This window comes from Oryctolagus cuniculus, chromosome 10 (assembly GCF_964237555.1).
Source record: "Oryctolagus cuniculus chromosome 10, mOryCun1.1, whole genome shotgun sequence".
In the NCBI taxonomy this organism is placed as follows: domain Eukaryota; kingdom Metazoa; phylum Chordata; class Mammalia; order Lagomorpha; family Leporidae; genus Oryctolagus; species Oryctolagus cuniculus.
In genome coordinates, this window is record NC_091441.1 from 77,972,784 (window position 1) to 77,986,883 (window position 14,100).

The 14,100-nt window shown below is 48.5% G+C and overlaps 1 protein-coding gene across 10 annotated transcripts in view; it reads left to right on the forward strand.

The window, feature by feature from the left end:
• The window catches only part of FOXP1 (forkhead box P1), a 464,888-nt gene that overhangs the window by 155,865 nt on the left and 294,923 nt on the right, over positions 1–14,100 (forward strand). The gene's annotated exons all lie outside the window — the stretch shown is intronic.

Below are 14,100 nucleotides of genomic sequence, written 5' to 3' on the forward strand. Positions count from 1 at the left end.
AGTGATCCACAAAAGGTCATTTATCACGAGAGATGTTCTGCCGAGGTCTCCTTGATACTAACATTGGTGTACCTTATCTGGCCACCGAGAGACACATCATTTTTATTTTGAATGCTTGAGAGGCAGAAAGACAGAGAACTCCCATCTGCTGGTTCACTTTTCCAAGTGTCCACAGTGTCCAAGGCTGGGTCCGGCCAAAGCCGGGAGCCGGGAGCTCAGCGCATCTCTCCCAGGTGGGTGGCAGGAATCCAGCTACCTACCTGAGCCATCACCGTGGAGTCCCAGCATCTGCACTGGTGGGAGGGGAGCTGGGACTTGAATGCAGGCGCTCCAGTGTGGAGTGCAGGTGTGCTCACCAGAGACTGCACCCCGGAGTCTGATGCCCACCCCAGGACATGCCACGTTGAAGTCTGGGTATTCTCACAGTGCTCGACACCACTTCTCAGGAACGCTGTAGGCTCCAGAGCTCAACACCTGACTTGTGTTCTGTGCTTCCTTTACTGTGGGTTGGGCGTTGTTGATAACCCAGAAAGGAAAAGAAAAGCTTTATCTTTCCAGCCACAGCATTAGATCAGATCTCAGCAAATGTACATTCCATTACCATGCTTTGTTCTCTCTCAGAAATGAAAGTCTTTTTTCCCTATAACTGACAAGTTTGCTCAACTTTATGTTTTTTTATTTCAATATGTGAAGAAAGTACAAAAATTAGTGTTAGTTCCAGAGTACAGAACTGGAAAGTAAAAAGAAAAAGAAAACTGAGGGTGTTTTTTTTTTGTTAATGTGCTTTGTATTGTGTATTGAAAACTTAATGATAATTTACTAAAAGTAGTGTTATTTATGTAGATTTATTAAATGCAGAATACAGTTTAAAACTTAATGTGCTGTAAGATAATTACTTTGAAAGTCTGGCAGCTTTGCAAGAGGTCCGCATTACTTTAAAAGGTATAAATGATAGGTTGTGTAATACCCAGCGTTCTTATCTTGAACTGTATTATTGGGGGCTCTTTCTGTTTTACCTTCCTTTGCCCGAGGGACTCCTGCTTAGCTTAATAGGACACCCCAAAGGAGGATATGCAGAGTTAATGGTTTAACAAATTCCAAACTTCATTAGCAGCTTGCACATAGGAGAAGGGCAGACAGAGTGTGGGGGCAGCTGTGGAGCCACAGGGCTTGGTATATCTGGCTTCTGATTTTTGTTTCTAATTTATTTACTTATTTGAAAGGCGGAATGCCACAGTGAGAGGGAGAGACAGGGAGAGAAAAGATGCCACATCTGCTGGTTCACTCCCCAAATGGCCACAACAGCCAGGGCTGAGACTGCAGAAACCAGGAGCCTGGAACTCCATCCAGGTCTCCGACATGGGTGCAGGGGCACAAGCACTTGGGCCACCTTCTGCTGCATTCCCAGGCCCATTAGCAGGGAGCTGGATCGGAAGCAGAGCTGGTGGCACTCGAACCAGCGCCCGGATGTGGGATGCTTGTGTTGTTGTGGTGGCCACGATGCTAGCTCCGGCGTACCAGACTTCTAATCCAGTGTTGCCCCTTCCTTTCAGTCCCCTCGGCTCTGAGAACTCAGAGACCAGCTGGAATCAGTGACTTTTCTGTTCCCCCGCCCCCAACCCCGCCCCCAGCTGCGCAGCCCTCTGCCATGCGTGTCCGCCCTGGAAGGGTCAGGATTCGTTGCAGAGGACCAGGAGAGCTTCTCGGGCTCTGGTTCCTACACGAAGGGGCATTCTTGCCAAAAAAATTGACTGAATTTTCCATTGTGATTCTTGAGATTTTTGTCATCCTTCGTGGCCACATATGTAGGTCGCCTCTCTAAGGCATGCCCAAATCCCATGGCAATTTTTTATTATTGTTACCATGTGTCTGTGCTTTTACAATTCCTTTTCCTTCGATTGCATTTAGTCTGAGGTTCACCTGAAATTGTGGGTTAAACAAATCGGGCCAAATATCATGGAGAAATTTATTAACTTCAGTAGCACTGCTATGGTGTTTAGGAAGACCATGAATGTTGACCAGACTTCAGACTAAGGCATCAAACACAAACAGGTAGAATGGTTGACAACAGTGGACCATCACATAGGTTCTCTGACAAAATGTGGTCAAGGAGCCTTGTGCTAAAACAAAACAGAGCTGTAAGATTCTGTCTCTGCGATCCCCCACTCCCACCTTCTCTGAATAGGAGGAAGTGGCCCTAGTTGATTCTCTGTGGCCCCTTCCTCGTCTCTTCTTCCACCTTCCCTCCTAACTGGGTGGCCCCTGGAGCCTCTCTCAGGGCTCCATTCTGCTGTGGAGGTCAGAATCTAAGCTCCTGTGGCCTGGCTTTGGACATCCCCAGCAGGTGGAGTCCACACGGCTAAGTGCCCCCTGTGGTGACATGGTTTCCAGTTTTAAGTGATAGATGCCACCCCATGCGGGGACATTTCACCGATTGGTAGGCACCTTTGGCTTCATCACAAACAGATTTCAGTGACCATCGGGCCTCCTTTTTCTCCTTACCATTGTTTGTCCACATACCATCTGGTGTCGTCCGCAGAGAACTGGCTGGGGTCAGACCCTTTTTGCAGATGCTTGGGGTTCGCTTTTCTTCTAACATTAGGACCGTAGGATTGGGAACTTCGTCATTTGAGATATTGGGACTTCCCTGTTCACCATCCCCCGTGGCTAAGTCTAACATAACAGGAATAGTAGCAGGGAAAAGTTCTTGAGCACTTTGTGTCAGTTCAGCGAGTTCTTCCGAATTCTCCATGCATATATTCCCGTTGAATCCTCACGGTAACCTGATAAAGACACACTGCTGTCGGGTCATAAAACTCAGACGTGGAGTGGGGAAGTAACCTCTGCAGGGCCACTCTGGGCTCTTGTGGTTCCTACCGGCAGGCTCTGAAGGCTCTAGGCCTGGGACGGCTCGGCCCCGTCTAGCCGGCTCCGCCGTGGAAATTCACTGTGTGCGTGGGTAGTGTCAGTTGAGTCCTGGACACAGAACTATTTCAGATTTTAAGCTCTAGTCAGAGTTCCCCCTTGGACCAGACCACCTCCCCGTCTTCTCAGTCGCCAGGCCTGGTTTATGTAAAGCCGCCCTCCAGTGGGTGTTGTCCTTGTCACTTTCCCAACTGCCGCCTGGAGACTTGGCTCCTGGCTATGGCCTTCAAGGCTCTTCACACCCTGGCCCTGGCCTCTCTATCTGCCTTCCATTCTTCCAGCTCCACCTGCACGGGTTTCTCATGCAGGGTAACCACGAGTGCTCGTGGAGCTCATAGCAGACCAACTTGCTCCATGGCTCCCTCCTCCCCTCCCCCCGCCTGGCTTTTTTGCCCTGCTCTTGAACTTTTACAGCTCCTGTTATTGCTTCCTTCAGTTTTTGGATGCCAGTCCTCCACTACCTATTAACATCCTACTCATCCTTCAAGGCTTGGCTCCAATGTAACCTCTATGAAGCCTTTTCAATTTAACCCAGCCTGTGTGACTCACTCCTTTGTCTGGGCTCCCACAGTGTGTGTGTGTGTTTCATTATAACCTTTGTTCTCGTCTGCCCTGTATTTTAGTGTGTTCTTTTCAGATTTGAAAGCCACAAATTCTTGCCTCAAGGTAAGAATCCATTTAATTTATTTCTGTGTGCCTCAGGCATCCTCCGTGGATATTAGGTGCTTCAGGGATGTTAACAATAATTGCCACTTTGTGGAGGCCCCACTTTGCATCCAGAGTCCTAGATATTATGTGTATTGCTTTTTGTCATGTTTGCTCCTGCCAACCAGCTCGTGAGTTACAGGTGTGATGATTACCCCCATTTTACAGATGAGAAAAGTGAGGTCCAGAAACATTATGTAACTTGCTCAGGGTCACAGAGCTGGTAAGGGGAAGAGCAGATACTGGCACACAGGGCTGCCTGTTTTCTGAAGTCCGTGTTCTTTTCATCATGATATCCGAGAACTCTCTGTAGTGGTTCGCTGTGGCCCCTGGAAGTCCAGATTAAGAATCCACATTCCTGCGTAAATACTCACCTGGCCCAGTTTCTTCATCTTTCCAAATCCTGGGAGCTTCCTCTTTTGACTTGCTGCCTCTTTTTTCCCATTTTGTATTTTTTTTGACCCTCTCTCCAACTGTGCCGTTGTAGAACTGGAAAGAAGATTCCTGGCTTGCAGATCTGGGCACTGGTCTTCCTGAAGTGACCCTGGGCCAGGTTTTGACGTCGGCTTTAGGAGCCGTCATTAACAAGGGGGCACAGTCCCTGGGATTGTGAATTACATTCTGCAGGGGTCCCTTGAAAGCTCTCTCCATCGAGTTGCCCGAGTGCTTTGGCCACAAGTGACAGAGATGACAGCCCTGGCCGGCTTAGAGGATAGGGGATGGACGGGAGACTGGGGAAGGGCAGGGACAGGACGCTGCCCCTGGGGAGGCAGCTGAAGCTATGCACCGGCTCATCACTGCTGCTGTGGAAATCTGCCCTCCCCACAGTGCTCTGTCCTCTGGTCAAGTGCTTGGATGAAGCTAGGCTGTGTCACACATCAGCCCTTGGCACTGAGAGTCACACACTGCTTGCCACCGTCGGGGAAGGTGATTCCCCAAAAGGAAAGTGGAGAATGGATTCTGATTGGCTACCCAAGTTCCACAAACGCCGGGCGTCCCTGGGCTCCACGTGAGCAGTGGGGTTTGGTGAGAGTGCAGGATTTTGCTCTCTAAAGTCCCATCTTTTGTTCCCTTGGGCCTCCTTTCTGACCAGGGTTTGGACTCTGTCGTGGATGGCACAAGGAAACACCAGCCAGCCTGGCATCATGGCAGGTGTGATGAGACGAACTTTACCTTGTAGGCATTCATGGAGAACTGACTCACTGAGACAGGCCGACGGAGTGAGTGAGCGCTTCTCGTCTGAAGTACTCTGAAATCTGAGACTGAGTGCTGCCTTGATGTACACGTGGAAGATTCCACACCTGACCCCATGTGATAGAGCACACTTAAAATGCAGGCATAAGGGCTGGGTTGTACTGCAGCAGGTTAAGCTGCCTCTTGCAATGCTGGCATCCCACATCAGAGTGCTGGTTTGAGTCCCAGCTGTCCCACTTCCAATCCAGCTCCCTGCAAGTGCACCTAGGAGGCAGCATATGATGGCCTAAGTACCTGGGCCCTTGCCACTCATATAGGAGACCAAGATGGAGTTCCTGGCTCCTGGCCTCTCTGGCTCAGTCCTGGTTGTTGCAACCATCTGGGGAGTAAACCAGCAGATGGAAGATTGCTCTCTCCATCTTTCAAATAACTAAATCATTTTTTAAAAATTCAGACACTAAATTTATTGTATAAAAGCACCTTCGGCTCTCTGTGGAAGGTATACTTGAAACATCCATGAATTTCATGTTTACACTCAGGGCTCATCCCCAAGACATGCCAATAATGTATACAAATTTTCCAAAATCCCAAAACTGAAATCTGAAAACACTCCTGGTCCAAACATTTCAGATAAGGGATACTAAACCGACAGCATAGCTCACTACTGAAAGCCTTTCTCCAACAAGTCCTAATAAAAACTCAGCTCTAAAAACCCATCATCAAATAATAAAAGAGAAATAGAGTAAATGCACAATTCATGAAATTAATATAGAGCGAGAAGACAATCTCTTTTTTTCCTCCTAATAATCTTTACTTTTATATCCTACTTTATGGGGGGTGCTGTTTAATTTCATGTTCATTTATTTTAATTACTTCTTGCATGTAGTTTGCAGGGAAGTTTGCCATTTCCCAACAGCTAAAAGATGGCTTACTTGAGTTTCGTTTCAGACCCTGTTAGAATTAATATATAATAAAACCCAATATGTATAGTTCTCATTTTTCACCTCAAAGGATTATTCATCATAATAGAATCAGTTTTTGCAGGAAGATTTTATCAGACTCACAAGTCAAATTAGTCGGATGCGGCTCTTCTGCTAATAAACACAGAACCTGTACCCTGGAAGCATCTTCACACTGAATTCCAATAATTCAGTGTTCCTTGCCTCAAGAACTCCACCAGTAAATGACCTAGAAATAAAAACATACATTTATTAGCCTAAAAGGAGATGGTTGGAAAGGGAGAATTCACGAGGATCCGAGTGAGGAAGGGGACAGGCACTTGGTGCGGAGGCTGAGGTACCCTGGGGTACCCGCATCGCGGGTCCGAGGGCCTGAGTTTGAATCCTGGCACTGCTCCCTGCTGATGGCTGCGGTGACAGCTCAGGTAATTGAGTCCCTGCCACCCCCAGGGGAGACCGGGGCTGATATCCCAGCTCCTGACTCTGAGCCTCTCCCAGCCCTGGCCACTGAGGACATTTGGGGAGTGAAGCCATCTATGGGAGATCTCTCCCTGCCTGTCTGTGTGCCTGCCTGTCTCTGTCTCCCTGTCTTTCAAGTCAGTAAAAATGCAGTTTTTTAGGTGAGCAAAGATCATCAAACAAAAAGATAATGGATGTCAGAGTTTTTTAAAAACATAATTTAATTGTAAGTGGCTGTACTTCACTCACCCTGGGCCCAAGCTAAGCACTGGGGAAGGGGGCAGATTTTTCTGTGTTGGTAATCATGTGTATTTCCATGCTGCCTAGGAACACAGTGCACGATGGATCAGGGGCTATTAGCCACTCATCAAAGGTCTTGTGTTTCTAATTGAGAGGATAATTGCTGTCGGGGTGGAACGAGGCCGTGCTGGACCACGGCCGGCCGTTCTGCCTGCGGCCTCCGACCTGGGTTACCTCTCAGTCCCGGGGTCCGAGGCTGCTTGTGGGAAGATTTGGCCAGGAAAGCACGACAAGCCCTTACAGGAGTGGGAAGGGGGTGTAGCTTCTTTCAAGTGCGTTTATTAGGGGTGGGTGGGATCACTGACTCAGTGCCCCGCGGAAAGTGGGCTGCTTGCCGCGATGCTTCCGGGCCGTCCTTTTAAACTCAGCCCGAGTCCCCGTGACCTCTGCGGCTTGTAGTCTGGCGCATCACTGAGAAACCATCCCCAGCCCTGCTCCCGCCCCGTGAGACAGGGCAGATCCGCCCCTATGCAAAGGATAGCAACTCGGATTTGCTCTCGCCCCAAGATAAGATGTGCTGTAGGGCCAGCTGCAGGTGAAGAGCCGGCTTGGGCAGAAACTGCCGGGATCCAATGTGTAAATGACAAGAGAGACATTTCTCAGGGCTAATAGGAAAGCCCTCTTCAATGTGTAGTTGAAATTCACCTTCTCGAGTATTTCTGCACAAGAATGAGAATAAAAATGGTTATGATTGATGAAGCATTCAGTGTATATCTAACTGTAAGTCGGACTAGAGGGACTTTTAAATCACCCAAATGAAAGATTGCATTATCATGAACATTAATATGTAACAGTTAAGTGTGTCATTGCTTATGATAAGTCCGGGCATTCACAGGGCTCCATGGGGCCAGCCAACCAAAAAGGAAAAACTTTTTGGCAAATGCCAGTCCACAGACCCTCCCCCAGAGGAGGCCAGCACGGCCGCCATGTCTCTGCATGAGTTATTTATTTTTGTGTGCCCAGCCCGTCTGTAGATTTTAGTCCCCTGATGGTGGGGGGAGGGGCGCTTACAGAGGTCCCCTGAGAGGTTCTCGCTGTGGAGAGAATAGTAGGGCTGAAACCAGGGAGAAGCATCTGTTCCTCGTGAGAATAGGAGGTCGGGAGGTGGAAAAGAGAGCACAGTAACTTATTAAGGGCACGGAGGTTAGGTTAGTTAAATGTTTAGGAAATCTTTTATTTCTTATAGATTTGTTGACATTTATGTGGTTGACAAATTATTAACTGTCCACCCCTAGAAAATTGATTCAAGAGAATAGAAATTGGATCATTCTTCTTCTTTTTTATCTTTTGCCAAGAAATGTCTTTTCCTCCAAATTATGTAAAGAGCACATGTTAATAGCAGATAATTCGAAGTCTAAGTTAAAATATTCTAAAAATACAAATTGCCCTCATTCTTGATACCCACAGATATTTAGTAAAGGGTGGGGATATCTTTACATCTATAATGCTTAAGAATATTTCAGTGTTAGGGCTACACGTGTTTATTTAATTACTCATTTTGAAGTGAGTGCGTGTTTTTCTTTTTACACTGGCATATTTATTACATGAGCATGCATCCACTGAAGCTTTCCTTGTCTTTGTATCTACGCTAGGACAGACCCAGTAGCGTTTTAATGGAAGGATTCAGATTTTTTTTTTAAGATTTATTTTTTATGTATTTGAAAGGTACAGTGAGAGACAGAGAGAGAGAGAGCACGCAAGCTTCTATCTACTCCCTAAATGTCCACAATAAATGAGGCTTGGCCAGGCCAAGCTAGGAGCCAGGAGCTTCTTCCAAGTCTTGCACATGGGTGCAGGGGCCCAAGCACTTGGGCCATCCTCCGCTGCTTTCCCAGGCCATAGCAGGGAGCTGAATTGGAAGTAGAGCAGCCAGGACATGCATCAGTGCTCATGTGATGAGATGCCCACGTGGCTGGCAGAGGCTTTAACCCACTACAGCATGACAGTGGCCCCCATATATATTTTAATTGCATTATGTGCATCACATCAGAATTACACCTTTGAGTCAGTTGTAGAGGAGAGGAGAAAGGGGGAAAAAAAGGCACATTTACTGAATATCTAGATTGTGCCAAGTACTGTGCTAGGCACTGTGCAATGGTTGTGAAGTTCATTGTCATTCAGGGATGATGATGTTGGTGATGGTGGTGACAGCCAGCAGTGACTGAGCACTTACTTTGTATCAGGTGTGAACTTCAACAGGTCTCATTCATGCTTAAAAACTTCAGTTATTGGCCGGCGCCGTGGCTTACTTGGCTAATCCTCCGCCTGCGGCACCAGCATCTCATATGGGCGCCGGGTTCTATTCCTGGTAGCTCCTCTTCCAGTCCAGCTCTCTGCTGTGGCCCGGGAGGGCAGTGGAGGATGGCCCAAGTGCTTGGGCTCCTGCCACCCACATGGGAGACCAGGAGGAAGCACCTGGCTCCTGGCTTCGGATCGGCACAGCGCCGGCCATGGCGCCATTTGGGAGTGAACCTATGGAAGGAAGACCTTTCTCTCTGTCTCTCTCTCTCTCTCTCACTGTCTATAACTCTACCTCTCAAATAAAAAAAGGAAAGAGCTCTCTTTCTCTTAAAAAAAAAAAAAAAAAGAAAAAAAGAAAAAAACAACAACTTCAGTTATTTCCATACCATAGACGGGAAACCTGAGGCTCAGAGACACCGAGGAAGTTACTAAAGATCACACAGCCAGGAATGGCAAAGCCAGGCTGACTGAGGGGTCTTTAGCCACCTTGGCATTCTCAGCTCCCTACACCATGCCTGTAAGCTGAGTACATCAACTACACTAACAGCACCCCCACCCCCAGTGTGTCCACACCATTGTTTTCTAGCCTGTGTTTCCTTTTAGCAACGCCCCTTGAAGCTTTTCCCCCTGAGATTTATTTATTTGAAAGGCAGAGGGAGAGAGAGAGAGAGCCCCCCACCCCCAATCTGCTGGTTCACTCCCCAAATGCCCACAACAGCCAGGGCTGGGACAGGCCAGAGCCGGGAGCCAGGAACTCCATTCCGATCTCCGTCATGGGTAGCAGGGACCCAAGCACCTGTGCCGTCATCTGCTGCTCTCCCAGGCACATTAACAGGAAGCCGTATCAGAAGTGGAGGTGCCAAGGCTTGAACTAGCACTCTGATGGGAGACGCAGAACTCCCAAGTGCAGGCTTAACCCGCTGCACCACGGTGTCCGTCCCTGAAAACGTCTTACCTTTCCATTTCCTCTTTGGTGTTAGACGCTCTGGGGATAATGGCAAGCCCCGTCTGTGTGCTTTGGGCCATGTTCCCCTCCACCCAGGGCACGGAGACAGACAATACTGAAGCTGCACTTTTGCCTGTTCATGGTGTTGGCTTCAGTGTGGACACTGCTGTCCCCTGTCGCCACAGCCATCGCAGGCTGGGCTGAAGCGTCCTCTGGTCAGGTCCTGCTGTGGTGTGTGCACATGGAGGAGCAGCCTAGACACCTGTGCCCTGGGCCCAGGCCTCTGCTGTTACATGTTCAGACCAGAATGTTTCTCACTCAGTTGGGCGTTGAATGTGGTTTGCAGTTGGGGCCATTTGTGTAAGCATCTCCCTAGCTTGTGACCAGGTTTTCTGAAACACTGTTGGCCTGGGACATTTCATTTTGCTTCTCTTCTTTCCTGTCAAAAAAATGGGAATAATCCTAGAGCCTGTTGCGTAGACTGTGTACAGGAATGTAAGCACCCTTCAGCCTCACGCGAAGCCACCACGCCGTAGGCTGGTTCTCTTCAGGGCCACTCCAAGACTGAGAATGGTTTTGCTCAGAAACAGGTTCTCAGGGAACCACTTCAGGTACCAGGAGAAGTGATTCATTACACCTTCATTAGTCTGGTTCCCTAAATAGGGGATTTTTCCTCCTGTCATTCCTGTGATTTAGGATATGTCCATTAGCATCTGTTCACGAATCACCTCCCTCCTGGAAAACCTCACCAACTATGGTGGTAACATGAGTGTATTTATCATTTACCTGCCCACCTAACTGAAAGCCAGCAGTATCAAGATGGGCTTGGCACTGCAGTAATGTCTGATTGCCAGGTTGACACATCCTTGTGATTGTTTTTAACTTTTCCTCATCGCCACAAGATGGCTGCTAAAGCACCAGGCATCACCTCCCCTCCATTGTTGCATTTAAAGGCCCACAGAAAGGGACAGGGCAGTGTCAGAATTTCTTTGTGGCTCTTTCTTGTTATCAGGGAGGAAAAACATGTCCAGGCATTTGCCCCTCATATATTTTTTTCCAGAATTACATTAGATAGTTGTCCCTAACAGCAGAGAAAGCCAAGGAGGATTGGGACATCTTGTTTTCTTCAACTTGAGGAGTAGGAGGTTGGAGAGAAAAAGAGTTGGGGTTGGCCGTTGGGCAGCTATTGGCGGGGTGTGTGGATAGCCATTCATCATTTAGTAGGTTGAGTCTAGGACATGGATATAAATCATATTAGCTTTGCAATTGCTTAGAATGACAGTGCAGTTTTAGATCCCACATCACTGCTAAAGCTGACCTGCCTTGGTATCGAGTGAGGGCGGGTAACTTAAACACTGTGTGTTGACTTTCTTCATCATCAGGCTCCATCCCTTCGCAAGCTCTCGCTCTGTCACCCAGGAAATACTTTGTAGGTGTCTCAGCTTCCTGCTCAAAACAGGAAGTTTCACACCCTGCACGCGGTATTGTGTGTGACCCCCCCTCCCCCACCAGGGCCTCTGGTTCTATATTTGCCCGTCCTGGTGGAAGAAGCACCCCCGCTGTGATGGGTTTATAATGTCATACAGCTGGTGCCTCGGCCACTTTGTTGCACCAATACTGATCTTTCTCCTTCAGTGGAAGAAGTTTGGGATTTTTCTGGAGAGGGACCCAAGAGCCATCCAGGTGCCTATTCGAGTGTCACCCTCGACTCCAAGAGACGCCAAGTTCTGGGGGTTGCGAGAGCAGAGCACGTTCTGCCGCTGTCTCTGGGGAACACAGTTTATCTGCCATGCGTCCCAAAGAGGGCAGCAAGGCCGTGTCTCCAGCTGTGCCATTTGCCACCAGCGTCTCAGAGTGGGCGTCTTTTTTAATCTGCAGGTGCAACTTCTCTATGCCTCGGTCACTCAGTTGGAGAAATCCAAGATTCTAATCCAAACTCTTTACGGAAATTCACTGATAAGATGCAAAGTCAGAATAAAATGTTCAGGAAGTACTGGCCAGCGGCACTTTAAACGGTAGAGGTATTATTAGTTTCCATTGAGAAGAAAATAAAATGTCGGATTAGTATCAAGAACCTGGAACTGGAAATCAAATAGCCCCCTGCTAAGGATCCGATTCTCACAAACATGGAGAGTTTAGGACACCAGTAAGGCCGCACAGTCCAAGATCTGGTAGCCACTGGCGTATAAGGCCATATAAATCAGTGAGAGTGAGCAGAGAATCCAGAATCCACTTCCTTGGTTGCTCTAGCCTCCCGTGGCTGGTGGCTGCTCTGGTAGCTGCAGCTGGAAAGCACACAAAGCACAGAAGTGCTGGTCGGGCCGCCCTCACCCAGCAGGGGGCACTTGGCGTGACAGAGGTCACGCTTGGAGTGGAGTGAGCATCTGGGGGTGCCGCTGCACCTCCTCTGCCGCCTAGAGCGGCTCACACCTGAAGACATTTTCAGCCCCGAGTATGACCGGTGCTGAGGGCCAGGAGCCTCATCCCGCAGCGTGGCTGAGCCCCTGCGGCTCCATGGTCTCAGATGGAGCTTTCAAGCACCTCCCATTAGTAAGGTGCCAGGCTGGACGTGTTCTGGATAAGGGATCGGTGTGCTGTGGGGTTCAGGCCTGTGGCTAAGTCCTGACAACACTGGACCAAGTCCCATGGCCCTAGTTAGAGGCAAGGGCGGGCCCACTGGGGTACCTGGGAGCGTGGTTGACATTGATGCAGTGGAAGCTGCAGACTTAGGGGGACCATGGTTCCCCTTCCCGCTCTGCCTTCCGCCCTGCCCACCTCTCCCTGCCTCCTGCTGAGTGGAGCGTGGTGTCTTGGGGAGGCAGCTGGCGCATCAATCTGAACACTGGGGCCAGTACTGACATTCCACTGTGGGAGAACTCAAGTGTCAAAATGATGTGTAGGCGGGCGCCGCAGCTCACTAGGCTAATCCTCTGCCTGCGGTGCTGGCACCCCAGGTTCTAGTCCCGGGGGTTGGGGCGCCAGATTCTGTCCTGGTTGCTCCTCTTCCAGTCCAGCCCCCTGCTGTGGCCCGGGAGTGCAGTGGAGGATGGCCCAGGTAAAGACCAGGTGTCCCAACCAGTGCTGGCTTAAAACCTCAGCTCTAACCTGAGCTGCTGGTAGCCCAGAGCAGGTAGGTTAACTTCTCTGAGCCTCATTTGTAAAATGGGAATCATAGCAGAATGCATTTTATAGGGTTATTGTAAAGACTAAGTATGGAGAAAAAATATGTAAAATGACTAGTCCAGTTTGGCATATTAAGTATAAAGTAATTAGTAGCTTCTGTTATTTTTGTTTTGTTACTGTGTTTGTCACCATGGCTACGAGTCCTAAGAAAGGCCGCCCCAATTGATATCAGGTCCCTTCCTGCTCAGAGAGAGGAAGTCAAGGCCCTGGTGTGCCTGGCAGGCTGGGCTGGAGCCAGGGCTCAACGCCAGGCCGGCGGGCAGGACCTGCTCGTTCCACCCCAGCTGAAATGTCCCTGGGTTCCTGTGCAGACCCTCTCCTAGTCACCCTACTTAAATTAGGTTCCGCCACATCATGCTATTGTGTTATCATCCCCAAACCGCATCTGCTACCTTCGTAAAATGTGAATTGTGCGACTGTGTTTTTTTCTGGTTAATCTCTCCTGCTAGACTCGAAGTTGGCCTTGGGCATCTGGCACTTAACAATTTATGCTTAGTAATGAGCATTACTAAGGGTTGGGCCTTGGACATGAAGGAAGGAGGCCAGGGATAAGTAAAGCAGCCCATGGATTCTGCCAGTCACTTTGTAACCTTGAGTAAATCGTTTAACCTGGGTCTCAGTTTGCCATATCTGTGAAATGGGGCAAACAGTCTTAAGAACCACACGAGTCGGATACTGTCTTCTGCTTCAATTAGGTAATTAATACATGCTAGCTTTCTATCTCTATTAAAGAACCAGCGTGTGAGCGAAACAAATGGATGGCTGATGAATTTGTAACCTTTCCTACAATCAGTATTTTACGGAAAATTTAGCTACGATGTGTGCCTTATTCAGGATATACTGAGCTCAGTAGATGACCATTTGTAGAATGCTCTGTGTCTCCTAGCATGATTTTGTAGCTGGTCCAGCAGATTTAGACTTTGGCGGGCTGAAGGTAAGGAGATTTGATGAACTGCTAGAAATTTGCGGATGAATGCCAGTGGGTACCTGTCTGTAATTTGTGTATATACATTGATTTTGAGTACATATACACATGTACTCCTGTATTTATAGGTACATGTATTTGTTGTATAAATGTGATGTATTTATATAATATATAGGTATGACGTGTGTGTATAAACATATGAGAGGAGGTGTAGCATAGTGGTGATACGTGTGGGTTCTGGAGACAGTCTCGATTCAGATGCT